General features: G+C 52.3%; 1 long non-coding RNA gene across 2 annotated transcripts; it reads right to left on the bottom strand.

The window, feature by feature from the left end:
* LOC104866146 lies at positions 1 to 26,639 on the bottom strand. Of its 2 annotated transcripts, none has more exons than XR_781354.1 (4): positions 26,462 to 26,639; positions 25,373 to 25,502; positions 25,189 to 25,255; positions 1 to 169 (listed from the first exon to the last, which is right to left on the bottom strand). It is a non-coding gene; the product is annotated as an uncharacterized LOC104866146 (long non-coding RNA). The 2 variants fall into 2 exon arrangements; XR_781355.1 differs by lacking the exon at positions 26,462 to 26,639 and adding an exon at positions 25,868 to 25,924.
* Between the last annotated feature and the right edge of the window lie 548 nt (positions 26,640 to 27,187).

Raw genomic sequence — 27,187 nt, forward strand, 5'->3', positions numbered from 1 at the left:
TTTTAATTATATTTATTTTTTTCAGCTGCATTTCGGATCATGAACAGACTTGCTGGTACTAAACAGGCCACGCTGGGTGAAACCTCCTGCCTCCCTCAAAATCACATTGTGCGGATTAAATGTTCGAAGATCTCAGACCAACGTGTGGTGTTGCCATGGGCCATTGTCCCTAATGGATGAGAGATGGAGTTAAATCAGTAAAATCCCTGCTCTGAGGCCAGAGAAGTCCACAGAAACCAAATCCTGGTCACCAGATTGAAACTGAAATCAGATTTAAGTAGAGAGATAGAGAGATAAATGGAAGGTAATTTGGAATGGATCACTGAGGATCACCACGACCCACTTTCCTAAACCCCTCCCACCACCAGGGCACCTAGCAGACATATTTGAATGTGACCCTTCTCCCCCATTGGATGAGGAGTGAGCGCCTGACCCAGAAGGGCCAATCAGAGTTCCTCTGAGATTATTTAAGAGAAAGAAGAAAGCCCAGAACCAGAGATTATTGACTAGCAGGATCTATACCAAGAGAACTGGGAGATGTGGGTAGCTATGTTGGATGTCACATAGACAGAAGAAGAGCAAATGACAAGGAACGGGAGCAAAGCAGTGACAGAATGATGCAGCTGAGAGACAGCAGGAAAGAGATTTCTGTGGGTTTGCAGTGCCCTGCAGTCCCTGGTTCCAGTCACTGAGGCGCTCAGCCCCCTGAAACGAAACTCTTCTTTCTTGTTCCAGCAAGCTGAAGTTGTTCTCTCACTCATATCCATACAAGGGAAAACTATGCAACCAACCAAACAATACTGTGGAAGAATATTTATTAACCCCCGAAAATGCACACAGAACATTGTTGAGTGCTAAAAGCATGCTTCTTTCCTCCCATCAGCAGATATTTACCGGGCACCTGCTACATGGCAGATGCTACACAGACACTAGGAAGTAGATCATGGGCCCTGCCTTGGCCGAGTTTATAGTTTGGTTACAAAATGGCAGGTGGAATAGAGAGATGTGTGACAGATTTCACAGCCGGAAGAATAAATAAAGCACACTTACCACAATAGTCAAAGCTATGCTGCTCAAAATGTGGTCTGCAGGCCCGGGAGCTGTGAGAAAGAGATTCTAAGCTCCAGCCCAGACACACTGGGAGGAGGCCCCTGAATCTGTTCAAACAAGCCCTCCAAGTAATTCCGTGTATCCTCAAGTTTGAGACACACTGCAATAAAATACACCAGCTCGAGGCCCCACCTACCAAGTCAGCAAGATTTTCCAGCTTTTCTCCAGGCTCCTATCACTCACTACTGTGCCTGCAAGACCACCCAGGGATGCATGTGCGTACCAGCCAGTAAGTGTAACCATTGACCATATATGGTTTTACACATATTAACCTAACCCTCCTCACACCTGTATAAGTGCTAGGAGATGTTAAGCCACTTGCTCAGAGCCACGCGGTTAATAAGTGATAGAGGAAAGATTCAAACCCAAGCAGTTTGGCTCCAGAGTTGGTGGGGTGTTTCGTTTTGCTTTGTTTTGTTCTGTGTTGCAGTTCTAGGAATTCGACCTCGCACATACTGGGGAGCGCTCTAAAACTGAGCTGTCCTCAGCCTCTTGAATCTGTGCTTTTAACCACTAGGTTTAAATACCTGCCAAGTCGGTTCTGAGCATTTCCACTGCCTGGCAGAGAGGGAGAAGGGCAGACCCGCTGCTAGAGCCTGAGCCGTGAGCCACAGTTGGCTCTTCCTCATCGGATCATAGTGTGTGGGGCCTGCAGGTGCTACCTGGGCTCCATGTCTAGGGAACCTCTTCTCTCTGGATCTAAGTGTCAAGGCTTCTGCCATTGAGAGGGACCTTCCAGCAATGCTCCCAGAGCCCAAACTCACTGGAGCCTTTGAGCCTCTGAGTGTTCACCCTCACCCTTTCCCACAGGGTCTCTGTCAGGAGGGTTCTCACCTGGCAGGGACCGGCCCCTGACCCCATGTGGGCTCTCTCTTCTCTCGAAGCAATGGCCTACTCAGTAACCCTGTGCTCCTCTCACCATCCACCCACCCACTGGGCCTGGTCATTTATCCTTGGATCACAAGTGAGGACAGGATCCCAGCTTTCTTTCTCCCAGGAAACTCCTCAGTCCCTATGCAAGTACAGTTTTTGGTTTTGGTTTTTGCTGTCTTAGGAATTGACACCAAGGCCTTTATAACCTGAGCCCTTTTAAAATGTGTTTGTTTGTTTGTTTCTTGTTTTTTGAAACAGGGTCTCACTATGTAGTTGAGACTGACCTGGAACTCACTATGTAGCCCAGGCTGGTCTCGAACTCACAGCGATCCTCCTGCCTCAGCCTCCTGAGTGCTGGGATTACAGGCGTGTGCCACCACATCCAGCCTTAAATTTTTAAATATTCTATTTTGGGACAAGGTCTTATTAAATCATTAAGTTGCTTAAGCTGGGCTTGAATTTGCCATCCTCCTGCCTCAGCCTCCCTGAGTTCTGGGATTAGAGGCATGCACCACCACACTGGACTGATATCAATTTTTTTAAAAAAATAAAGGGTAGCCTAAGTTCCTTTCGAGAGCAACAAAGCTCTGAATCTGAAAAGGAATGTCAAATGGACTGCATGTCCTCCTGGGTCCCCCCACCACAGCCTTCTGAGCCCAGGCCTGAATTCAGCCAGCCAGTTCAACTGTCACACCCCTGGAGAAGTACACGCATTACTAGTTGTCATCTCCAACCAGTTCAACTTGCTGAAAATTAAACTCTTCCCAGTCTGTCTGGTTGGTGAAAATTGCTACCTGGCTCATGCAAATCACCCCACCTGCCCTGCCCCACCCCACCACCAGGACCCATAGATGGGCCCATGACCAAGCATTCAGGTAGCGAAGATTCCTTTTTTTTAAAAGATGGTCAACATAATTGAGGGATTTCGCTTCCTGAGAAGAGGTGTGGCTTTTCCTGCTCCTGCCCCCTCCTCCCCCTTGCACAATGCAGCAAGGTGGGACCAGGACCACTGTCCAGAGTCTCAGGAACAAAGCCTCAGATAGCTTTGGAAACGGGGGCCCTCACCATTCTCATCAGAGAAGTACTGTACTTCACTGGCCATGAGGCCACCTATTGCACTTGGTCGGAAAGACCCACAGTCCAGTCCCACACAAATAGGAACTCATGGAGGGGTTGACTTCCTGCAGGGAGCAACCCTTTCATTTCCTGACATGGTCAGTTCCCTGGGAAGTGAGTCAGGATGGACCTTTGAAGTACTCAACCACAAGAGGAAAGCAGAAAGTGCCGTAGAGCAGCCAAGAGCGATGAGAGATGAACGTTCCTGTCCTGCTTCGGAGCAAAGACTAGATCAAAGCTAGCAGATTCATAGCACACACGGCACTTCCACACGTCTTCTGTCCAGAGCAGACATTGCCAGTCGATCACCGCCTTCATGCTGAGACCCAGCCCTTCTCACTGTGGCCCTAGCCCAGCCTACCATCACTTGCACATGTAACTAGAACTGAACCTCACTTACCTTAGCTGGAGGGGTGGGTTGTTAAGGCTAACCACTAAGTCCACTTAGACCTCTAGGGCACATGGGCCATAAATTTGCCCTGGATTTCAAGCCTGCCCTAAACAGTGCCTTAAGGTCTGTAGTTGTAAATTACCTGTGACTCACAATCTCACTAGAACCAGAGAGGTGCTCAGTTAGGTGTGTCTCTTGCCCTTCTGCCAAATAGAACAGGAGAGGTCATGCCCTCTCGAACTCTTTTGAGTAATGGAGCCTTTTCTCCAGATCAAAGTTTAGTCAGAAGGCCAAATTACAAAATAAATCAAAGCAGGACTACTATGTTTGAAGAGGAGGTGACAGCGCTGGGCCCCAGCTACCCAGTGCTCCCACCCCCACCCTGGCCTGTGCTGCTGGGAGTCTTGGAGAACTCCAGAGCGCCACATGATGGAGGAGCTGCTGAGGCCGCCCAAGTGCCCAAGTTTTACAGATGGAAAATAAAACCCAAGAGAAGGAAATGTCCCAGACTCACGCAGCCAGTGGGTGGTGGAGACCAGAACACATTCTCCAGGCACTTGATCCAAACACCTAGCCTGTGTCACATACTTAGTCCTGGCTCATTTGCTGCAGTCTCCCTGAGCCACTGACCCTGCTCCTGGGTTGCAGGTCTTTTCCGTCTGCCTGTGACTCCTGTCCCTGGACCCGCAGGCTGAGCCTCCACCTCGTCAAACTGCCTTGTGGTTCTCCCTGCCACAGGATCCCACTAGGACCCCTAGATCCTCATCTGGCCTAAACATCTGGTCTTCCCTCGTCCCAACCAGCTCCCCACCAGCATTCCCTTCTCCACCACAGACTGGAGCACGTGCAGTTGCTCAGCCCACGAAGCCAGCACCCTTTCTCCTCCTGATAGCTGATCACTGTCTAGGGCCTTCCACTTTGATTTCTACCTTGACCACCATCTGTTTCTCTCCACCCCCACTGCCGTTTCCTTGTTTCAGGCAACTAACGGTTTTCCCCCTGGATTTTGGCAACAGCCTTTTTAACTAATCTCTCTGGCTTCAGTTTTATCCTCGCGCCATTATGCAGGATGTAGCCGAGTTGATCTTTCCAAAATACAAATTTGAAGGTGTTACCCTTTGACTTTGAAAGCTTCCTGTTGATTATCAAAGCAACCTCTAACCTCCTTGAATAGCTTATCAGAGTCTGCCCCATTCACGTCTCTAGCCTCATCCCTTGTAATTCCCTGACTCAGACTCTTAGAAGGTGGACTTACTTTGTGTCTCGTGTGTGTGTGTGTGTGTGTGTGTGTGTGAGTGCACATGTGTGTAAACTTCTATCTCTAGGCCTTTACAAACAGTTCACTCTGTCTGAGGGACCTTCCCCACCCCTCCTCACCCTGACGTCTGCTTTGCATCCTCAGGGTTTAGTAGTCCCTCCTGCTACTAACCCTTCCTTCCCCCAAAGCATGCATGACAATGGCCCTCCCTGGCCTGGCACTTGCCCACCCTGTCCCTCTCTTTGCCCTCAAAAGTCCTGCTCAGGGTCCACTGGACTCAAGGTCCCTGAGCTCAGGGGCTCCCTGGTATTAAATGCGGAGGCTTCCACCTGTAAATTGTCAGAGCCCGTTAATGATCAGTGAAGGAGGAGTGAATTGTCCCTGTCACAATCATCATTTCAAGGAAGCTGGTCCCCCTGGCCTACTTGCAGGGCATAGCCATTTTATGTAAAACAGAAGATGAGTTTAAAGAGGAGAGAGAAACAAAGAAACCAGAGCAAACCCAGCCATTAAGGGAGTGGCTTTATACACTGGCAAGGGGCCCCGGTGTACCTCAGAGGCTGTAGATGTTCCAAACCTCTCGCTTGCCTGTTAACTCTGCCTACAGTGTCTTTCCACATACAAAAGGCATCTCACTCCCACGACCCACCTCAGTATTATTCTCAAACAGCACATGTCTCTTCCCTGAGCTGATCTTGCTAGCTTATTTACTGGTCCCTCTACATGCGCCATCATATTCCTCCAGGGCTGGAGCCCCTTATTCAATGCAGTGTCCCCAGAGGGCTGGTACATAGTAGGTCCTCAATAAAAACCATGTGGACAGATGGGTGGGAAGTAAGGAGGGAGGGAAGGAAAAAAGAAGGGGGAAGGAGAGGAGAGGAAAGGGTAGGGGAAGGGTAAAGAATGGGCTTCAAAGAGGGAAAGGAGAAACGTGTCTGGCTGATGCTGGGGCCTGCATGTGCCTGGCAGGGGTAGCTGCGGGCTCCCGGCTTCCTGAAGTCTGGGTGCACTTGGGAGCTCAGACCCCACATCACCCCAGTGCAGGCCCAGCTTTAGCCTGGCCAGGGGCCTCACTCTGCCCCTGAAGCTAGGCATGGGGAAGGTAAAGCTGCAGAGGACGGTGGAGAGTATGCAGCAGACTGGAGGGAAAAGTAGCCTGTGTCCTGATCTAAAGCAGCAGCCTCAGCCTTCACCTTTTCTCTGCCTGGCTTCTCCTTGGCACCTTTACTGCCAGGCAGAAGGCAACAGAGGGGATGATGTAAGCACCTTGGCACAGCTGGGTGACCCGGGGCGAAGTTCTTAACTTCTCTTTGCAACTGTTTTCCCACGAGAGAAGCCAGCCACCTACCCCTGAAGGGTCCGCTGTGAAAGGTGCTGGCCTGTGTCAGAGGGTTCCAGGGCTGGCCTGAGAGTTCGGGCTCTAACATGTCAGCATCACTGCCTTCACCGTAGTGATGACCATCGCCCACCCCAGGAGGGAGCTGCGAGTGGAGAATGGCGGGCCCTGCCCCGGAAAGCTCTTAGAATTTAGATCAAGACAGAGGGTGTTGGAAGAACTCACTTTATTTGAATGCAGAAGTGTGACAGCTGGGAAAAGAAAGGTTCAGAGAGAAAGGCCAAGCACTTTAGCAGAGGTCACACAGTAAATTGCAGGAAGAGTCCCTGCCTCTCCTAACCCTACTGCCTCCACCACCCCACACCCCAGCCCTTCCTGCAGAGACCACCTGAGGGGCCACGAGGGAGCTCGGAGCGAGGGCCAGAGCTACCCTGTGTGGTCCAGTACCCAGCAGACACTCGGAGCCACTCAGCCTGGGCACGCAGCTGCGGGACTAAGGAGCTGAACCTGAACGGTGCACGCTCTCTCATTGTACTTAATTCCATTTGAACCTAAGAACTGATAGTCGATGGGAAACTTCTATGTGGGACTGGAACGAGTTTGGGTAGATGAATCTACTTTTTCAACTACATAAATCTTATGAGAACTAAATGTACATCAAGTAGTCTCATGAAAATTCAGCACCTGAATTGAGATGTTCCATAAATGTGTAAAACGCACACCAAATTCGGCAGGCGTGGCAGACCCAAAGGGTGGGAAAAGAGTGGGCTGAAATTGCATGTAAAGATTAAATGCTGAACAGGGCCTATCCGGGACATAGTGAATTGAATAAAGTATGTTGTTAAAAGTTCACTTGCTGCTTTTGATCGTTTTTAATGTTTCCACTAGAAAATGTAAACTGACTCGTGTGACACTCATTATATTTCCATCAGACAGTGCTGGGCTTGGAGCGACAGGATGGGGCCAGAGGGGAGGTGACCCACTGGTCCACTGGGCTGTGCTCAGCCGCTCCAGGACAGAGGGGCAGGGATGCGGAGGAGACCCTGGCATACGGAGCGGGTCTGTGCTATGTGGGAGGCCTATTTGGCTGCCCGGCTGTCCCCCGCACTCTGACAATTCTCTGGCAGGCAGGGCAGCACCCAGGATTAGCGTTAATTCTTTCCCTGGAGGGCAGAGGAGAAGGTTAAGCGCCTGCTGAGCAACTGCAGCTGCCCAATTAAGCTGGGAGAGGGGAGAGGACAGGGGAACGTTCTCAGGGATGCCGGGGAGACAGGAAGGAGGGGTCTGACATCCTTTATCTCATTTCCCCTCCCCAGAAGCCTTCTGGGTGTTCATCTTCTGGGGAGGGACAGCCGGGCTCCATTCTGCCCTCGAAGCGGCAGCCCCGGATAACAACACAGTGCCCTCACCCTCTCTGACCTCACCATGTGCTGCGGCCCCTGTACGGCCCCCTCTGCACTATCGGTACAGTTACCATCCTCCCGCCCTTTAGACATGAGGCTCAGAGAGGTTCAGCATGTTGCCCAGAAACACACAGGCAGGCAGTGGGGAAGCCAGGGGTTTTCAATACCTGGTTACATCATCTGACCTGAACCTGAGATTGCTACAATGAGCTGCCTACCTATCAGACGGCAGTGGAGAGGCAGAGGCGGAGGAAGGGTGTCCAGAGTCCTCCTCCGGCATGTTGGAGCCTGGTACCGGCGCGGTAGGAGACATGCCATGGGCCCTGAGGCTGTCTCCTATTGGCCCAGCTTGGATGCCGCCTTCCCCAGGAAGCTCTCTCTGATTCTCCCTCTTTCCCTTCCACATGTGCTCCTGCACACCCTCCTCACCCCTGATGCTCTCCGACAGCTGTGTGCATCCACAACAACCAATGCACAGGGAGTAATTAACCGCATTGTTTCAATTTCTCCTAATAACCACCCATTCCAGAAGACCCCTTCACTACTCCACTGGAGGCTTGAGAAAACTGAGGCAAGAGGAGCCCGAGAGAGACCCAGTATTCCCATGAGTACGCAGAGCAACCGCAGGCAGTGACAAGGCCCATTAATAGGAGGAGGAAGGTGGGCAATGACAGCAAGGGGACGCGGGCAGAGGTATCGGGGGTCGGGACGATGTGGAGGAAAGGCACAGCAGAGGGTGGGGACAGAGGGCAGAGGCCTTCGAGGAAAGCCTGCTCAGTGTGTTTGGGAAACCAGAAGGATTCACACAAACACACCCAGGTTCCCAGCAGCATTATTCATACGGGTGCAAAGGCAGAAACGAGCCAGGAGCTCACCGACCAGTGACTGGAGAAACACAATGTGGTACAATCAAACACCGGAGCGTTACCTGACCACACAGAGGAACGGGAGTGCTGATCTATCACCTGCATGGATGAACCTGGAAACATCATCAGGCTCAGTGAAACAAGGCAGCCACAAAAGAGCACATGCGATATGGTTCTGTGTGCATGAAAGGCCTGGAAAAGGCAAATGTACAGCAGCAGGGAGTGGATTAGAGTGGCCCAGGGCCACAGGAGGAGGAAGGGAAGTGACCAGTGATGAGGACTGTGGTCCTCGAAAATGTTCTAAAGTTAGACGACGGGGATCATGCAACTCTGTGCAGGGGTCCGAGCGTTCATCTGTACGCATCAAGGCGCAGTTACAACATGCTAGTCATACCTCAATAAGGCAGTGTAAATGAAGAGAACAAAGACACAAGATGGACAGAGAAGCCAGAGGGAGCGGAGAAAGAGAAGGGAGAATTGGAGCAGCGGGTCAGTAGTCCCTGAGTTTTAACAAGTGTGTTTTTATCCCTTCCACGGAAGCACACGGGGTGTGAGCGGGAATCTGGGGGTCCCACGGACACATCTGGAAGCTCACTTATCTCAGCACGGCATCACAGTTAATTTAAGGACATGGTTTCTGGCGCCCAGAGTCACATCCAGAGCTGAGCCCCAGCTACGGGACTGTGGGACGTTACATAACCTTTGGGGACCTCAGTTCCTCAACCCTAAAATAGGATGATAATAGCATCTCCCTCGCAGGAGGGCTTGACGAGTACTCATGAAGCACTTAGAGTAGCACGGACACAAGGGCGAATGGGAGCCAAAGTTCGGTGATTTATGTGAATAAGGCATCGCGGGATGGCTGGCCTGTGTCCATGTGGGGCGGGAGCACAGCCAGCCGGGGCCACTCCCTACTTTGGGACCCTCTAGCCCCTTGGCTGCTGCTGAAACTGGGCAAGTGATTGCTCCCGGGCTTCCTTCCAGATGAGGCATAAATCAGAAACCAGGGGCTCCTTTTACCAGCAGGGGTGAAGCCCCGCCCCCAGGTAATTGCAAGCAGATGCCGCCCCTGGGACAGGTCCCCCGAGGCTCGAGGCTCGCTCGCTCGTGTACCGGGGCTGCTCATCTCACAGCAGCTGAGGTGAGAATTTCCACGAGCTTTTCAAGCAAAGGTCCAAGAACCAGCCTCCCAGAGTTCCCAGATGTTGGCGGGGTGTTTCAAGTCAGAGGTGGACAGTTTTTGCGGCTCTTCAGGGACTGAGAGAGGAAGGGTGGGGTCATGGGTAGCACGGGGTCCCTTCCAAGGGGCCTGCCCTGTAGGTAAGGGGTGAGGGTAGAGAGGTGGCAAAGTGTGAAGCCACCAGCCCTGGCTTTGCAGCCAGATGTGAGGATCTGTTTCAAGTTCTGCCTCTCACTTTCTCATCCTGAGCCCTAAAGTAACCAAGAATTCACCTCTGCAGACCTCAGTTTTTCCACCTGTGAAATGGATTTGATGTCAAATCAAATATATTAGGAGTCATTTACGTTAAAGCTCCAGCACAATGGCTGGTACATCACCAATCCTGGAGAGGATGCTGAGAGAAGGACAGCAGTTGGAAAGGAGCTGTGTAGCTGGGAGTGGCAGAATGCATCTGTCATCCCAGCACTCCAGCAGCTGATTCGGGAGGATCACGAATTTGAGTCCAGCCTGGGCAATTTCGTGATTTAGCAAGACCCTGTCATGAAATTGAAAAGGAGCTAAGGAGGTAGCTCAGTGGGAAGGCAATGAGTTCAATCCTCAGTACCACAAAACGGGGGGTGGGGGCTCACAGAGCCTTGCTACTCAACAAACCTTTATTGTTCCTGGTGGGGGCATGGGGACAGGAGGGAGAGCAGGACCCGCTCAGAGAATTTCTTCGGAGGCCAGGCTCTGAGAAGGCGCAGGGGCTCCTCAGCAGTCCTCCAGCTCTCAGCGCGGGGACAGTTTGGCTTTAGACACAGCCAACTCAGGACCCAGCCTCTCCAGCTCCCTCTCCCAGGGCAGACTTAGCAAATCAAACACCAGGGTGCCAGGTACTCTTGAATTTCAGATAAACAAGAGATGCTTTTTATTGAAAGTATAGCCCACGAAATATTTGGAATATGCTTATACTAGAATTAGTATTCACTGTTGATGCGAAATTGATGTTCACCTGGGCCACCCATGTTTTATCTGGCAGTCTGTGTGCTCCTCCGTGTGAAGAGGGTCCCCGGAGTATGAAGGAGGCAGAGACTTTGCTAAGGATGGGTCAGACTACCTCAAGCCATGGCAGTGGCCAGCAGGACTTCATACCCTGGGCTCCCTCCTGGCTCAGTGTCTCTCCAGCCCTGGGAGAGTGGTTCTGACAAAGCAAGATCCAGCTTTGTGGATGGAGTGGATAGAAGGCAACAAAGCAGGATCTACCGTGAGCACAAGCAAGGAGAAGAAGGGATGCGAGCAGCCCTCAGCCGGAGGTGACAAAGAGAGGCAATGCTAAGAGGCAAGAGGGTCTCTTAGGGCAAAAGAAGCCCCACGTTCTGCCCCACACTGTGAGATCATCCCAGGAAGAACCACCTGCAGGAAGTTCTTGCCCACTTATCTTCTCTGAGCCTCTGTGTCCTGGTCAGCAAAGCACGGTAACAATTCAAACTCCTTGAGTCGTTGTGAGAATTATCTGAGGCTCACAGACTCCATTTGGAACCCTTTGTTCTTATACTGTGGTCACAGAGTCAGGAAGCAACGCCTAAAAATTCACTTCCTAAGGATAGATAGTTTTATGAGTTGGGGCTTTAGTGATTTATTTCATTCCTTCCTTACAAATACCAAAATGAATGCTGAGAGCTTGGCAGGGCTTCTCAGCCTTGGCACTGGCACACAGAGCTGGACAGTTGGGGTGAGTGAGGGCTTTGTAGGACGCTTTGCAGCATCTCCAGACCCCACCAACTACATACCTCACCCTAGTGATAGCCTCACCCTAGCAAAGTCTATGTCATGGGAATGGAGATGCTCCTTCCTGGAAGTAAACAAGCTCAAGCATCTTCCTGTCTCTGGGGATTTTCAAACAGCCCCGAGAATGAGAATCACCCCATCTCTATGTTGTTTTCTGGTCAAGGTCCTTGCAGGGAAAGATGGGACAAGGCCCAGTCAGCTGGTGAGCCTCCAGTTTAGCAAGTGCCAACAGGCTTCTTGGAGCCATATCAGGATGTGTGTAGTACTGGTATCTTAAAGCCATGCTTTGCTTTTTACTATTTTTAACCTTTTTGTTTGTTTTCCTTTGCTTGTTTTTGAGACAGGGTCTTCCTCTGCAGCCCAGGATAGCCTTGAACTCAGTGATCTTCCTTCCCCAGTCTCCCAGGTGTCACGAGTACAGAAATGCCAACTATTCTTTTTGAGTCACAAAAATAAGGATCTCCGATAAGCCATGGTGGGAGCGAGCAGCGAAAGGTGGAACACCTGAGAGACTGCAGACCCCACAGAAGCCTATCCTAGACCTTAAGTGACACCTGGGTCTGTCTCACCTGCTGGGGTCCTTGGACAAGCTGGCCAGTGTCCTTGATGTGTCAACCCCTTGGCCAAGTGTCAGGACAATCACATGGGGCTAGGGCTCAGAGGTGTCTCACGTGGCCTGAGACTGTTGTTACCATCTTGACATCCCCACTATTCGAAGCAAGGCCTCCTAGTTTCATCTTGCACTGGCCCCATAAGTCATGTTGCAGACCCTGCTCTCTGGACGAAGCTGTCTCATCTGAGACAGGGTAGTGACATCCCCCATTGTGGAACTGCTGTGAGGGTGACAGATGATGGTTCCCACACTGCCAGGGTCTGCCCACCACTGTCGCAGTAGCTCAGCACAGTGGCAGCCATCTGTGGCCCCCATCTCAGAAGGAAGTCCCTAACCACGGGCCTGAGGCCATGACTCCCAGCTTCCGGAACCTTTGAAGTCCTCACTGTTTATTATTTCTGTTCCCCCATCTGTTTCCTGTAGCAATGAACCCTTTAAATGGAAAGGCTTGTGGACGTGGGGGCTGGAGGCAGGCAGGACAGGGCAGGGCCAGCTGGCCAGCTGGTGCAAGGGGCACTGTTGTAGAGGCTTGAAGGAGAGGCCCCAGGGAGAGCAGGGAGAGTGGTGGAAACAGGGAGTCCACACATTCTGCAGAGAGATGGAAGACAGGCTCTCTCATCTGCCCTCTGTTCAACCTTCAAGGAGAGGATTTTGGCTGGTTCCTGGATTCACAATGGCCCACAGCCCCTCTTACCTTAGCTTCTGCACAAACCTGACTTCCATTAACACAGAGGGCGAGTCACTGTGGGCCCTCAGCAGGTATGTCCTGCTGAGGTGGGCTCCAGGGTCAGGAGTGCCAAAGGTCTCTGATCTCTCTGTCACTGCAACCACAGCAACTGTCAGAGCCCTGACCTGTCATTTACAGCCTCAGACACTGCAAAGGTGTATCCATGTTTGGTAAGAGGGAGGTGCCAGGTCACATCTCAGAATGCTGCTGGAGACAGCCTTGGACCAGTATGTTGCTGCTCCAAAAAGGAGGTGCCCGCCAGGCCTCCACAGGAAGGACACCCCATGCAGCCCCTGTGTACTAATGGTGGATGAGAATCTTCAGGTGCCAACTGAGTGCATGGGCATCTTTAACTGATGTCCCATGAACCCCAGGAGGGGCTGAGCAGTGTCTAGATGCTTTGTGTACACAATCCAAGTGGCCCCAGGACCCCCCTCTCCTTCCAGGCACCCTTTCCATCTCCCCCAATCCCTACCCGGAGATCTGGATCCGGGTGTGAAGTTTTTCTCCTCCCCCATTCTTCTCCTTCTCTATTATTTATGCCCCCCAGGCCCAGGCTTCTGACGTTCCAAAGCCAAGAACGGACGGTCTGATGTCAGGGTTCCTGCTGAGTCATCCCCTCCCCGTGCTGAGGACAAATGCACAGCTGGCAGAAGGGAGGCGGGGACAAGGGTAGAAAGCAACACCAGGAGAAAACAACACATCTGTTTGTACTTCAAGAGTCACGTCCTACCACGTACTCCCAAAGAGCTGTGTCGAGACTTATGATGATTGTTAGGCTTATTTGTTTCACAAGAACTTAAGATATGCCTGTGGGAATGTGTCACCGTAGAAAAATCATCTCAGATGACGAGATGCTGGAGGGAGGAGTGGTCCCCTGCCTGTGTCCTGCTATAGTTTGGATGTGAAAAGTCCCCAAAAGGCCTGGGGTGTTGACAGCTCGGTCTCCAGCGTGGCACTGAACATTTAGGAAGTGGAGGTAGGGCCTAGTGGGAAGAGGTGAAGTTATTGGATCTTGGGCCCTTGAAGGGGGTACTGGGACCCTAGTGCTTCTGGTTCCTGTCTCTCTTTCTTTCCTGCTGCTATGAGGTGAGCAGCTTGCTGGACCACATGCTCCCTGCCGTGACAGTCTCTCACCACAAACACAAAGCTACAGGCCCGAGTAACCAGGGACTGTACCCTCTAAAACTATGAGCCCAAATAAACCTTTCCTCTGTTCAAGTCATTATCTGAGGTAATTTGTTACCCTAACACAAATTCAACTACTACCTGCAGCAAGACACCAAACCATCCAAGACGGTTTTGGCAGAGACCCAAAGCCCCTCAACAGCCCAGGCTTGTATTAAAATCTTAATGCAGAGTCCAAGGGCATCTCCTCAGCCCTGGGCCTCTGCCCTTCTCCTTTCTGAGGGTGACTTTCTGAGGCCTTCAGCCTGTTGGAAATGAGACACCCTGTGAGACACAGCAGTGGTTGCCAGACTCTGGCAGCCCTGGGGGCTGTGGAAATAGTTCTGAAGCTCAGCAAAGAATCCTGCTCATGGCGAAGTTGGATGGGCTTCCTGTCCAATTTTCTCTGAGCAGCATTGTTTAGCCAACACATTTTAATATCTCTTCCAATCAATGTAAACATATTTTAGCAACATTCCCCCTCTTGGGTGTGAAGGCGGCTCCTCCTCCCCTCGGTACACAGAGCCCACCACAGCCTCTCTGAGGCCCACAGTGCTGGGGAGACCAGCAGCTGGGACAACTCTGAGGAGGAAGACGCTACACAGTGACTGACCTGGAAACAGAGCCCATTACTTTAACGTGGAAGACACTTCCAGATCTCAGCTCCACTAAAGGGTAGCTCCTCTGTTATTTCAATCAACTCAGCTCCTTTCAATAAGACCTGGATGACAAGAGGGACCAGATGGCAAGATCAAACTTGGAGCTGCCATTGCAGTCATGGGCCCTCTTCAGAGATCCTGGGTGGGAAAGCAGGGCTCAGATCAGCTCCACTGCGTTCGTCCCAGAATGGCACCGCCAGAGGGTAGTCCCCACCACAATCCAGCCAGCTGGTCACAGGTGTGACTGTGACCCCTCAGAGTCTGTATTTCCACGACAACCTGGGAGCAGCAGATTTCCATCCTCCCTGTAATACACATCCCTCCCAATGGATTCCTGTGCTATCCAAGGACAAGGACTGTGACTTGTTTATTTTCTACAGGGTCCAGTAGCGGTAGGTACTTATTAGTAATAACAGCAATCATGATATAGCATCATTTACTGAGGACCCGCTATGTGCTGGGAACTACTAATCACTGGCCATCCATTCTCTCATTTGATCCTTACAAGAACTTTGGGTTAGTATGGTCATTGTGTCCCTATTTTACACATGAGGAAACTGAGGCTTGAAGAAAGTTTAATTTACTCGGTCTTACATTTTATCCTAGCCCCTCCCCAATTCTCCCTCTAGCAAAGAAGAAAAACCACCAGCATCCTGATACATAAAGACATTCCACAAATGGAAATCAAATGAATTGTGTCAAGAGCAGCTGCTCCCTCTCCTCCCTAGGATCACTGGCCATTTGTTTGTTCACAAGGCAGTTATTTTATGTCTCCTGCATACAGCACTGGTCTAAATGTGGAGAATAAAATAATGAGCAAAAATGGCCATCATCCAGCCCACAGGAGCTTACAGACAAGGCATATAGTCAAACCCCTGAGCACCTCTGTAAATAAACGATGTTAGCCACCCCCTCACACTCCATCCCAACCTACATTTTTCTTTTCCCCCTAGTACCGGGGATCAGTCTCAGAACCTTGCACTTATGAGACAGCACAGCGCCACTGAGCTACATCCCCGGCCCTGCACCTGTGTTTCACTCACTGATTCTTCAACACTTTTGATTTATTGAACAAAGAGTGGACTGTGCTGCAAGTAACAGAAAACTCCAGTATCAGTGGCTGCCTTTAGCTATAAAAAGATTGTCCGGTAGGGTATAGTGTTCACAAGTAAACTGTTTAATAACCAAAGATGCCTAACAGAGGGCCTTGGTGGTTCGCTTGGCCTTTGCCTCAGTTCCTACATTAAATCTATATCTTCCTCACCACCACCCCAGTAATGGGAACTGAACCAAGGGCCTTCATACTGAGCTACATCACCTGTCCTTTTTCTTTTTGATTTTTTTTTTTTTGTACTGGGGATCAAACTCAGGCCCTTGCACTTGAGAGGCAGGCACCAGAACCACTGAGCTAAATCCCCAGCCCCCTTTTTTTCTTTTTGAGACAGGGTCTTTCTAAGTGCCTAAATTGCCCAAGCTGGGCTTGAATTTGTGGCCCTCTTGCCTTCGCCTCCCAGAGTTCGGGATTACAGGCATGCCTCACCACACCCAACCCATTAAATCTATAGTCTGAGCAAGAGGAAGACAGGAAAACTGCCCGTCAGCCACATGTCGGCCTCCTTTCGTGGGCTTTCCTGGAAGTCTTGTGCAACAGCTTACTCTCCCGTAACACACACTACTGGTGGCTGCCCCACCCATAGGCCCTTGCACTAACCATTCAGACACTACAGAATCTTCACCCACAGCACCTTCCTTGGGGCCCTGCGCTGCTGGGGTTAGCACACCAAGCAGGGCAGAAGCGCCAAGGCCATCACCGCCCAGAAGCAGCCTCAGTGTATGGCTAAATACCCCAGCTCTCTGGTTGTCCTGGGGGAGTCCTTGGGGCCTGTGCCAGAATCCCAGTAGGATGGGTCCCAGTTCCAACTTGCTCCCTCCTACACCCTGCCTTTGGCTTTTCTTCCTCATCTCCTTTCCCCTCCCTAGAATAACTTTCCAAATGAATGACAGCCAGCCCTCTGCATCACCTGAAGTCAAAAAAAGACAGTTTGAAAAGATTCCGAAAAAAATTGTGGGGGCTGGGGACTTGGCTCAATGGTTCTGCGCCTGTCTCGCAAGCACAAGGACCCAAGTTCAATGCCCAGTACCCAAAAAAAAAAAATGTGTCTGTACAGAACCCACTCGGACATTTTTCTTGTCATTATTCCCTAAACAATGTAGTAAAACAATTATTTGCAGAGCATTTACGTGGCATCTGTACTGTGAGTAAGCTAGAGGTGATTTAAAGCATAAGGAGGTTGCGAGTACACCACATGCAAATACCACACCAACTTTTAGACAAAAGCTAAACAACCGGCTGGGCAGGCTGCATACCCGGCTGGCAGGAGGTGGAAAGAATGTGCTGTGAGATGAACATGCTACGTCTCCCATCCACACTGGGGCTCTGTGAGCAAGCAGCCTGCCATCCCTGCCTATCCTGGCCCCTGCTGCAGGGCTGTCGTGGTGACCAGGCACAGCCCTGCCCTCCAGGCCTGCAGTCCCAAAGTGAGGTAGATGGACAGACAGACAATCGGAGCACAGTCATGTGCTCCAGCAAGGAGGGTGGCTGGCTCTCAGTGAGGCTCTGTCCCCAGCCCGCATTGGCTGAGGACATCCACCCCTCCCAGCTCCTCTCCCTGGGCCCAGACAGGTCTGCTGTTTCCATTCTGCAGATGTGGAAACTGAGCTCCAGGGAGGCTGCTCACCTGCCAGGGAACACAAGGCCACTACACATCTGAGGGCAAACTCAATCTCCCTGCCTACCATCTCAGCAAGAAGCCGGGTGTTGGTGGTACTGAGGGGATGAGGGCGTTGAGAGGCAGGAGAGGTCCAGGCAGAGGGCACAGCAAGTGCCAAGGCCCTGAAGCCAAAGGCACTACAAAGGCCATGGGCTGGAGGATCTGCCCTAGCAGAAAGGAGCCGTCACCCGACTCAGAGGAGCTGCTCACCATTTACCCTGCTCCCTCGCTCACACCCTCACACACATGCACCCTCCAGGCTTTCCTCTCTGCACCCCACGGCCAGGCTCAGCCACCCGTAAGTCATCCCAATTTATACTTGACTCCCTGTTGCCTCGAGGCCAAATCCCCAACTCCCCACACTCACACTGAGGACCCTCCTGGCGTGGCCTTCAGAACTCCAGTTGCAATTTCAAATTCCCAGCTTGAGATTAGCCATGGGCAAGTTATACAGCCTGCCGAGCCTCAGTATTCCCACCTGTAAAGGAGTAATTCAACCACTTGCCTCGTAGGTTGTGGTAAGGGCCGAATGAGATGACTGGCAAAGCACCTGACACAGTGTAGAGCAGCACATGTCAGCATCTGTACCATTGCTGACCCCGGTGCCTTAGACCATCCGATCCTCATGGCCCCCAGGTGTGCTCAGCAGTCCCTTCCACCACTTTCTTGCCCCAGCTACTCTGCCCGCCTGGAAGGCCTCTTTCCCTCTCAGTGTCCTAGCCATTCCCTCCCTGAGGCCAGAGAATCTTCCCCGTCAGCCATTTGTCCTCTGGCTCAGTGGGTCTCAAATCTGGCTGCTTGTATACTTTCAGCACTCCCTTTGGGTGGGGCCATGGGCCAAGGCTTCAGAATTCTGGAGCTGAGCCAGTCCCCAAAGGCCACACACATCCCAGGTGACTGAAATTTGCATAATAGCCCTCTAGCCTCTCCTTCCCCTGAGGCCCACAGTCTGGATCAATTTTTTATTTGTACAGTGACTTTCCTTGCCTGATAACAGGCTTGAGCATGGCTGCAAACCCATCTTCTTTCAGCAGGACACAGACATTACATTAGCTGGCAATCACTGAGTCCTTCTCCTACCCCAGGCCAGCCCTGCTGACCAGCAGGGCAGTGGGCACACAGCAGGCTCATTTATCCCTGTCTCACCTGCCTCTCCTTTCCCTCTGCTCTCCGAAGTCTCTGTCACTCAGAGCCCCAGGAGCTGGCCTCCAGTTCCCACCTGGCTTTCTGTGGGACTCCTCCCCCCAAAGCCGAGGGGCCTGTCCCATGCTCCCCACCTGCCTGCTGGGGCCTGCCTGCTGCCTCTGGGACCCTCACTGCACTTTCCAGAGTCCCTCAGAGCAGCCGTGAGCCGTCCTAGAAGGGATACCTCCAGCCTCACACAAGGCGCCTCTCCAAGACCTCACAGAACTCTCTCCTGTCCCGCAGGCTCTTTTTAGGAAGTGACTTTGCCCATTCTATCTCTGCCCCTGAACCTGGACTGCCCTTTGGGACTGCCTCGGGCCTCACAGATGGCCATGTGACCCCCACCTGGTGGCTCCGAGCTAGGAGGGAGAGGGGAATCCAGCTTCTCCTACATCTCCATTAGGAAGCTTCTTCTTAGAACCCATGAGGCAGGCTTCAAGGGAGCACAGGCCTTGTGGGGAAGCCACCACGGCAGCCCAGGCCTCTGCCACAGTCGGTCAGCAGCACACATGTGCATGAGCCGTGCGGGGCCCAACCCAGCCATAAGGGTGAAGTGATTGCTGCTCCACCCACTAAGCCTAAGTGGCCCATTACACGTCAGCAAAGAACTCATATGCAGTTCTTGAAAGTAGGCTGCAGGCCTTTGGAACCCCAGGGCTCAACAGAAGGCAGGGGCCCACCTGGAGGACACCTGGGATGGGGGTGGCAGGCTCTGGCCATCTGGGCCTAAGGGTGACCCTGCATCCAGAGGCACATTCCACTGTGAGGGAGGGTCAGCAGCGATAGTCCAGGCTGCAGGCTGCACGCCGATGTCTCATTCCTGCCTTTCACAAAAAGGATGCCGGGAAAGGTTGAACCTGCTGGGCTCAGTGATCAGAGTGGAGTTGGTGTCACCCTAGCACCTGTGTGACTCAGCTCCTTCTTTGTCTCTGAGGAAAAGGAATGTGTTGCCAACATTGAAAGACTTCAAACAAAAACCTATAGGTGTATCGATATGTATATTCCCACATAGGATTACAGAAACAAATACTGTAATATTTTCTCTTGAAATCCTAAGGAGCTGGCCCGAAGGGGTTCACTATTTTTCTTGGCAACAACTAGCTAGTGTTCCCTACCAGCATGTCCCAGTCCCCCCCACTCCCTTTTGCCTTAAACTATGGACACCTGATTTTAAAATTGTCAATGTGTATTTTCTCAGGTTCCTCACTTCCTGGTTGTGAGAGACCTTGACCTTTTCTCTGGCTCTGTTTTATAGCCTGAAAGACTCAGATAACCCTGCCTTAGAACACTGGGCCGAGATCTACAATAAAAATGCATAGAAAGGAGGAAACATTTATCTATTCCAGCGCCTGGCATATGGCGGGTACCTTATAAATAATTGCAAGGATTAGCACTATAGTTTTTCTGCTGTTTGGGACCTGGGCCTAGTTTCCTGCTTGGGAACGAGGCTGCTGCTCCTGGGCTCCCGCTTGGCCCACACTAGCTGTCTCCCATCACTCCAGCCTGCAGATTCATCCGGGCCTGGAGAGCCCCAGGGACTGGAGGCAGCCAGCTGCAGCCTTGCCTTTGAATGTAAATATTAGTGTTGGCCCAGCCAGGGAGCACAGGCTACAGAAGAGCCAGCCCTGGAGCCTCCAGCAGCCCGTCCGCCAGGAGCTGCCCCACCACAGGGACGACCCCAGCCTGGCCCTCCAGGCTGCATACCCAAGGCTGGAGCAGGGAGAGCTCAGCTGGTAACTTGTGCACTCCGTCCTGAGACCAAGGACGGCTGGTCAGAGCATCTGCTGGAGGCCACCAGGCCTGGGGCCTTTGACTGCAACAACGTGAGAGGAAGGCTGGAGCTGAGGCTCCTTCTGGCTCTAACAATGAGCTGCCCAGAGAGGGCTCTGCAGATCCCAGACTTTCCTCGGGAAGACCCAGTTCAGGCAGGAGGCAGTCAGCTTCTGTGGCTCAAGCTGAGGGACCCACTGCAACTATAATTATCTGGTTATTTCAGGCATAGCAAAAAAGCCAAAGCCAGAGGCTTTGGACCAGCTGCAGAGGCTCAGCTATTGGTCACTGGCCACAACCAGGGACCCACTCCAGCTACTTGTAGCTTTGAATGTGGAGAGGGAGGGTTACTGTCATTCAGGGGGCTCTAAGAGACACGGGGACCGAGAGGCAGTGTGTCTATTCTCTGGGGACAGCCAGCCTGCTTCAGCACACTTCCTGACTTGTGGGCCCTGCTGTGACTCAGCAGCTCTCTCCTATCCTGTGGCTCCCTGGGGGAGGTAGCGGTCACCAGTGTGGCCTGTGGGGTCCATCATGCCTGGGGTGACATCTGGCTCTGCCACTTACTAGCTGTATATCTTGGAACATTTGTAAACTTCTCTAAGCTTCAGTAAGAGTTGTCCGAAGGGTACTGCCCTTCCACAGTGCAGAGGGAAGCTTCTAGCCCAGAGGTGAATTATGTTGCACACACTGGGCAGGCATTGTGACCAACACCATGTAGGCTGTTTGCCAGTCTGCAGATAATTGGCTAAGTGCCTGTGCTGACTCAATCAGTGGCCATCCCCTCCCCCATCACTGGCAGCCCCCTGACATGTATATAAGGGAATACTATGCAGCCGTTAACATGTATAGGGCCTACCTCCACTCACTGACATGGAAGAACTTGTCAGCAGAGGATGGCAGAGGGCACCTGACTCGCAATGGGCTAGTGGCTATTTGGGGACAGCACGCGTGTAGCTCTCCTGTCTGGTCTCTTCCCCATGCATGGGCAGGTACTGTAGGCTAATGCAGCACAGAGCCCCTCATGACTCTAACCCCCTACGTGAAGCCAACCTCTGACCCACCTCCCACAACAGCATCACCACAAGTATCTTGCACACAGTGAGCTTCTGCCGGGGAAAGTCCCTCTGGGCTCCACTCAGTGCCAAGCCGGGCAAGTGCTCCAGCGCGTCAGAATTATCAGCCCTGAGCTAACAGTGACAGATGAACAGAGAGGTGAGCGGGGACAGTGAGCAAACAGATCTATTTCCCAGCCCCGAGGTTCCATCTGGGCTAACCCCCAACAAAAGACAAATTTCTCTGCGGAGGTGTCCGCAGAGCCTCATGTTGGAGCCAATGGTGTTCCCGTGAGCGGCTGCAGAATGAGGCGACAGGGCAGGCAGCAGACTCCTTGCTGCCATGCCGAGTGACATTTGCCTGCGCCAGGGTCAGAGGCCACTGCAGCACTGGAAGAGTTAAGAAGCGGGTGAGAAATGCAGTCCTTGGGTGCAAAGGAACAGGCTGTCTGGGTGGGTAGCAGTTAGCTGCAGTACCGGGATTCATCTTGTCCGCACCGTTCTGAGCAGTTTCCCTGGCCTGCTGGGCCCCAGCAGCCCTCTGAAGATTATGGCGGCTTCTGTGGGGGCCGCAGGTAGAAGCTAGGAAAAGGCTTCCCAGACAGTAGCACCAGGAGATGCTCTCACCAACATCCAGGGCCCACAGAAAGGACAGACAGGGCCCTCATACAATTGGAGCTATCAGGGCTGGCACCCCTGAGGTGTCACCGCTGGGATAAAATACTCAAAGCCGAAATTTACAGGAGTGGTTGACTCTGGCTGACAGAGTCAGAGGCTTCAGTCCATGGCCGCTGGCTCCAGGCCAGAAACATCCGGTGGAAGGGCGGGGTGGAGAAAAGCTGCTCCCTTCACGGTGTCGGGAGGTGGAGAGCAGAACAGCACCAGTGAGAGATGGACCCTTCAAAGGCACAGCCCCAGGACCCACCTCCTAATAGCACATCCACTGTGAACCAGGGATTAATCCACGGAGGACAATGCCTCCAGGACCCGGTCACCCTGGGAGGAGTCTCTTCTCAGTCAAGTTGACAATTACAATTAATTGGCACGTCAGACCCCTTACCAACACCCTGTGTTCACCCCTTTTCTGATACTATAATGAGATACCTGAGGCTGGATAATTTGTAGAGCAGAGGACTGCCTTCCCCTTATAGCTCAGGGAGCTCAAAGTCCAAATAACACAGCGCCAGCTGGCTGCATCTCATCAAGGTGGACTGCATCATGGGAGCACATACGGGAGGGAGAGACGAGTGTGTGAGAGACAGGAAGCAGAGCCCAGGGAGGCAGGCTCTCCTACCCCTCTCCCACTCCTTCTCCCCTCCCCCTCCCTCTCTTTTTTGAGACAGGGCCTCTCTACATAGCTCAGGCTGGGCTTAAATTCACTATGTAGTCCAGGCTGGTCTTGAATTCACTGCAAACCTCCTGCCTCAGCCTCCATAATGCTGGGATTACAGGCATGAGCCACCCCATCCAGCAGGAGTTCTCTTACAACAGCCTCTCCTGAGACAAGCAGGATCCTGGGAGACCCATCAGCTCCTTTCCAGGACAGCACCCACTGTCACCTAATGCCCTCCCATGAACCCTACCTCCTAAAGGCTGCAACACCTCCCAAACTGCTCCCAACACATGAGCCACTGGGGGATACGCTCAACACAGAGCACACCTGTGTGTGCTGTTACCTGACCGCACCGTGCAGCGTGGGCCCGTCCATCCACCATCAAGGGGACTGGAGTGACGCCCCTCAGGCCCAGTAGGTGCCCTTCAGCCACTGTCTGCATGTCCTAACCCAGGGGGCTCATGGCCTGGAAGGGCAGCCAAAGCACATGCCATTGAAGACCGTGGTTGATACCAAGGGTTCTACCAACCTACTCTGGCTGGCATGCAGCTGATCTAGGCTGTGTTTCCGGTGATGCCTCCTGGCCAGTGGCTCCATGGGGAATGTTATTCACACAGTGACAGCCACAGTATAAGCAAGACAAGTAGAGATGGTCAAGACCTCGTTAGGCCCAAGCTCAGAGCTAGGTACTGCTCCTGTCCTCATTCTGTTGGACAAGGCTGGTGTCGGGGCCCAGGCCAATATAAGCAGGAGGGGAGGAGGGAAGGAAGGAGTGAGAACTAGCTGACAACAGCCTCATCAACACAGCTCCTTGTCCTGTGTGTGTCCACTTACATTCTCATGTGTGCAAAGAGGACACACAAAAGTATTCAAAGAACAGTTTGTGATATTGAAAGTGAGGAGAAATGTTCGTCGACTAGAAGTGATGGGGTAACCGATTTCCTCGAGACCATAGCAGAATAGTACACTGCAGTTAAAAAAGGAATGGCCCTTGTCTTCATTAAATGATCCATAAAGATTCTCCCAAGACATGGTAGGTGGGAAGAGTGGGTCACAGAACATATACACGATGCTCGTGGTGAGGAGAGGGACACAGCCCACTGGTGTGTGTGTGTGTGTGTGTGTGTGTGTGTGTGTGTGTGTGTCTATAAAAGGAAAACAGGAAGGCAGGTCAGAGATACTTTTATCTGTGGGGAGGAATTTTTGAATTGTTTTAACTTTTTTTCAAAGGGAATGCATTTATATATGTGGATTTTATTAGTATTTAAATACCAAAAGACAAAAGTTGTAAACACCATTGTTAAGGGCCTGAGGCCTCATTAAACAAGAATGTTTTAGGAACTCAGGAATGCTCAAATCCTGCCAAACTGGAGCTGCTCCTTCCTCACCCTGTCCCACAGTGTTTTAGAAAGACAAACCCACATGAGCAATCTGGAGAAGGGAACTCTGATGGCCTCTTGAAGGGTGACAGTGCCCACAGAAGGGGGCCCTGCTGTCTCCCCTCCCTGTCTCTCCCCTGTGGGAAAGGGGTGTCTCAGCCTGCTTGAGCTGCAGTAACAAAGGGCCATAGGCTGGGTGATGTGTACACAACAGGAATGCATTATTTCTCCCAGCTCTGGAGGCTGACAAGGCCCAGGCAGAGCTGGTATCTGGTGCAGGCCCAGTTCCTGGTTCACAGATGGCATCTTTGTGCTCTGTCTTCACATGGAGGAGAGACACAGAAGACCGACCCCAGGGGCCTCTTCTAGAAAAGCACTAACACCAGTCATAACCTAAATCACTTTCCAAGAGGCCTCACATCCCAACCTCAAGGCCTTGGAGGTTAAGATTCCAACCTGTGTGACTAGGGGAGATCCCGACATCCTTACCCCAGCAGGGGGAAACCCTTGGTAAGAAAGCGTTGGCCCCAGTCCAGCCCACCCAGCAAGGCCACTGTCCCGGACTTTGCATGAAGGAAGGCTCTGCATGAAAACTCTCCCATGGCCCCGAGGGATCCACACGCTTCCTTCCCTTCTCAGCCTCAACTGCCTGGGCTTTTGACCTTCAGGTTCCCAGGGGCCACCTTTCCCGGCCCACTCTCACTCCCAGGGCTGAATGCAGTGCTCCCCACCCCCACCCCCACCCCGCAAAGCCTGCAGGAACCGCTCCCAAAAGACTAAGAAATCTGCTGAAGAAAAACCCAGTTTCTTGGCTTCCTGCACCATAGCCAGCGTGGGTCTGTGACAAGCCAACGGACTCTGAGAGGGCCAGGTCCTCCTTCAGCAATGACAGGGGCACTTCTTTTCTCCTGATGTGAGCCCCCGACTCCAGGGACCGTCTTCCCTCTCTTCCTCAGGAATCTGCTAGCTAACACCACTCTCTGGGGTCCACCCTGGACTTCTTGCCAGAGAGAGCCTGTCCTCGAGTGCCGTGCAGAAGCACTTCCGGTGTGCTTGTCCCCCTGCACCTCCACCGTGCCGGAGCACCCGGTGGCATCTTCTCGCCTCCCGCTCTGCCTGGCCCTGACCCCTGCACGTAGGTCACTCATTGGGAGTTCCCTGACTTGCCTCCATTGTAACAGCCAGCACGCATTCACCCATTTGCTGCTGTTAATTAAGCATGTACTTACTTCGTGCCAGGCACTATCCTAGGGGCAGTGAAGAGACAAAAGTCTCTTTGCTCTTGGGGTTTCCGTTCTGGAGGAGAGGAGAGAAATGAGAAAAGGACCTCAGTCAGAAGCAGTCAGTGCTACTGTGGAGGGAAGGCAAGGAAGGGGGCGCAGGAGTCATCTGAATTACGAAGTGAGGACGGACCTCACCGAGGAGATGACATTTGAGCAGTGGCTTGCAAGAAGTGAAGAAGTGAAGCTCGCAGATAGCAGCAGCAGGAAAAGCCACTCAGGCCAAGGGGACAGCAGAGGAAAAGCACCGAGACAGGCTGCACCTGGTATGTTCAAGAAACAGCAAAGAACTGTGAATGGTGGGGCAGAAGAAAAAGGGCAGGGTGGATGATCGGGGGAGGCTCAGGGTGTCTGAGGGAGAGGTGTCTGCAGTCATGGAAGTGCTGTGGGCCATGCTGAGGGAAAAGGGCTGGCACTGGAGGGCTTGGGGTAGAGGGGAAAACTGACTTCCGTTTTATCAGGCTCTGTCTGGCTGCAGTATTGAGAAGAGGTGGAAGGGGCCAGGGCTCCAGCAGGAGACCCCAGGGACTGCCATGGTGGCCCCAGTGGGAGGCGGTGGGGCTCTGGCCAGCGTCTAGATGCAGAAGGACAGAGGGAGTGGGGAGCAGGCTTGGCTTTCCAGACTCACAGGAGAGTAGCACCTAACAGACATGCGGACAGGTCAAGGGCAGGATGTGAGAGAAAGACAAGGGTGTGCAGACAGCAGCAAGGCTTCTGGCTGGGGATCTGCAGGGATAAAGCGGCTATGAACTAAGATGTTCTCTTAGTCTACTTTTCTCCTGCTGTAATAGAACACCCAAACTGGGTAATTGTTTTTCTTTCAAAAAATTTTTTTATTAGAACACGTTTGCAGTACATAATGATTACGTTTACCATGAGAAGCCAGGGAATCTATAAAGAACAGAAACTTATTTCTGGCAAGTCCAAGCCTGAGGGTCCCACTTGCAGCAGTGTCCTCCCATGGCAAAAGGCAGAGTGTCAACGGACTGTGTGTCAGCGACTGGGGCCAAGCCTTGTGTAATTCACCCCCCCCTTGCACTAGTGCACACGTCTCTGCAGTAAAAACAGCAGCCCCTTCCTGAGGGCAGAGCCCCTGACCTGGTCACCCCTCAACAGTATGTACTGGGGATTAAGTTTCCAACAGATGAACACTGGGGACGCCTGAAAACCCTAGCAGGCACCGGCCTTTGGCTGTCCTGGGCACAGAACACAAATGCTTTACCTGAGTTGTTCAGTTCCTTTGCCTCTGAACCCACAAGGTTTAATGCAGTCAGCTCAAGTCCACACAGTGGGTAGATGCTCCTGGGCCAGCCTGTCTGGCTCAAATATTCATCCCATCTTCCTCAGGCAGCATGATCCAGGTGGCTGATTTCAGCACTCTTCCGGCCATGGGTATAAAACACAGCATCCCACACTGTTTGCTTTGTGTTTTGTTTTGTTTTTGAGGTACTGGGAATTGAACCCAGGGCCTTCACACTGAGCTACATGCCCAAGCTTTTTTTGTTTTTCTTTCTTTCTTTTTTTTTTTGGTACTGGGGATCGAACTCCATTCCTTGCACTTGCGAGGCAGGCAACGGCACCACTGAGCTAAATCCCCGGCCACCAAGTATTTTTTTTTAACTTATTTTTGAGACAGGGTCTCATTAAGTTGCTAAGTTGCCCAGGCTGGGCTAGACCTTGTGATCCTCCTGCCTCAACCTCCCAGAATGAAGCCTCCCACACTGTAGAATCATTCTTTTGCTGTCACTCCTGCTTCTGACTGACGGGGTCATTCTCCCTCAGGGTCATCCATGCCGTGTTAGCCAGTCAGGCACTGGAGACAGAGGCCTCTCATGTGCCTGCTGCCTGGGCTGGAGAGACATGACCTGCTGCAACTGTAGGCCTGGGAGTCCTGGGGTCTTGCCCTCTCTCTCTCTCTCTCTCTCTCTCTCTCTCTCTCTCTCTCTCT

This window comes from Fukomys damarensis, unplaced genomic scaffold, assembly GCF_012274545.1.
Source record: "Fukomys damarensis isolate Sample0158 unplaced genomic scaffold, DMR_v1.0_HiC HiC_scaffold_28, whole genome shotgun sequence".
Classification (NCBI taxonomy): Eukaryota; Metazoa; Chordata; class Mammalia; order Rodentia; family Bathyergidae; genus Fukomys; species Fukomys damarensis.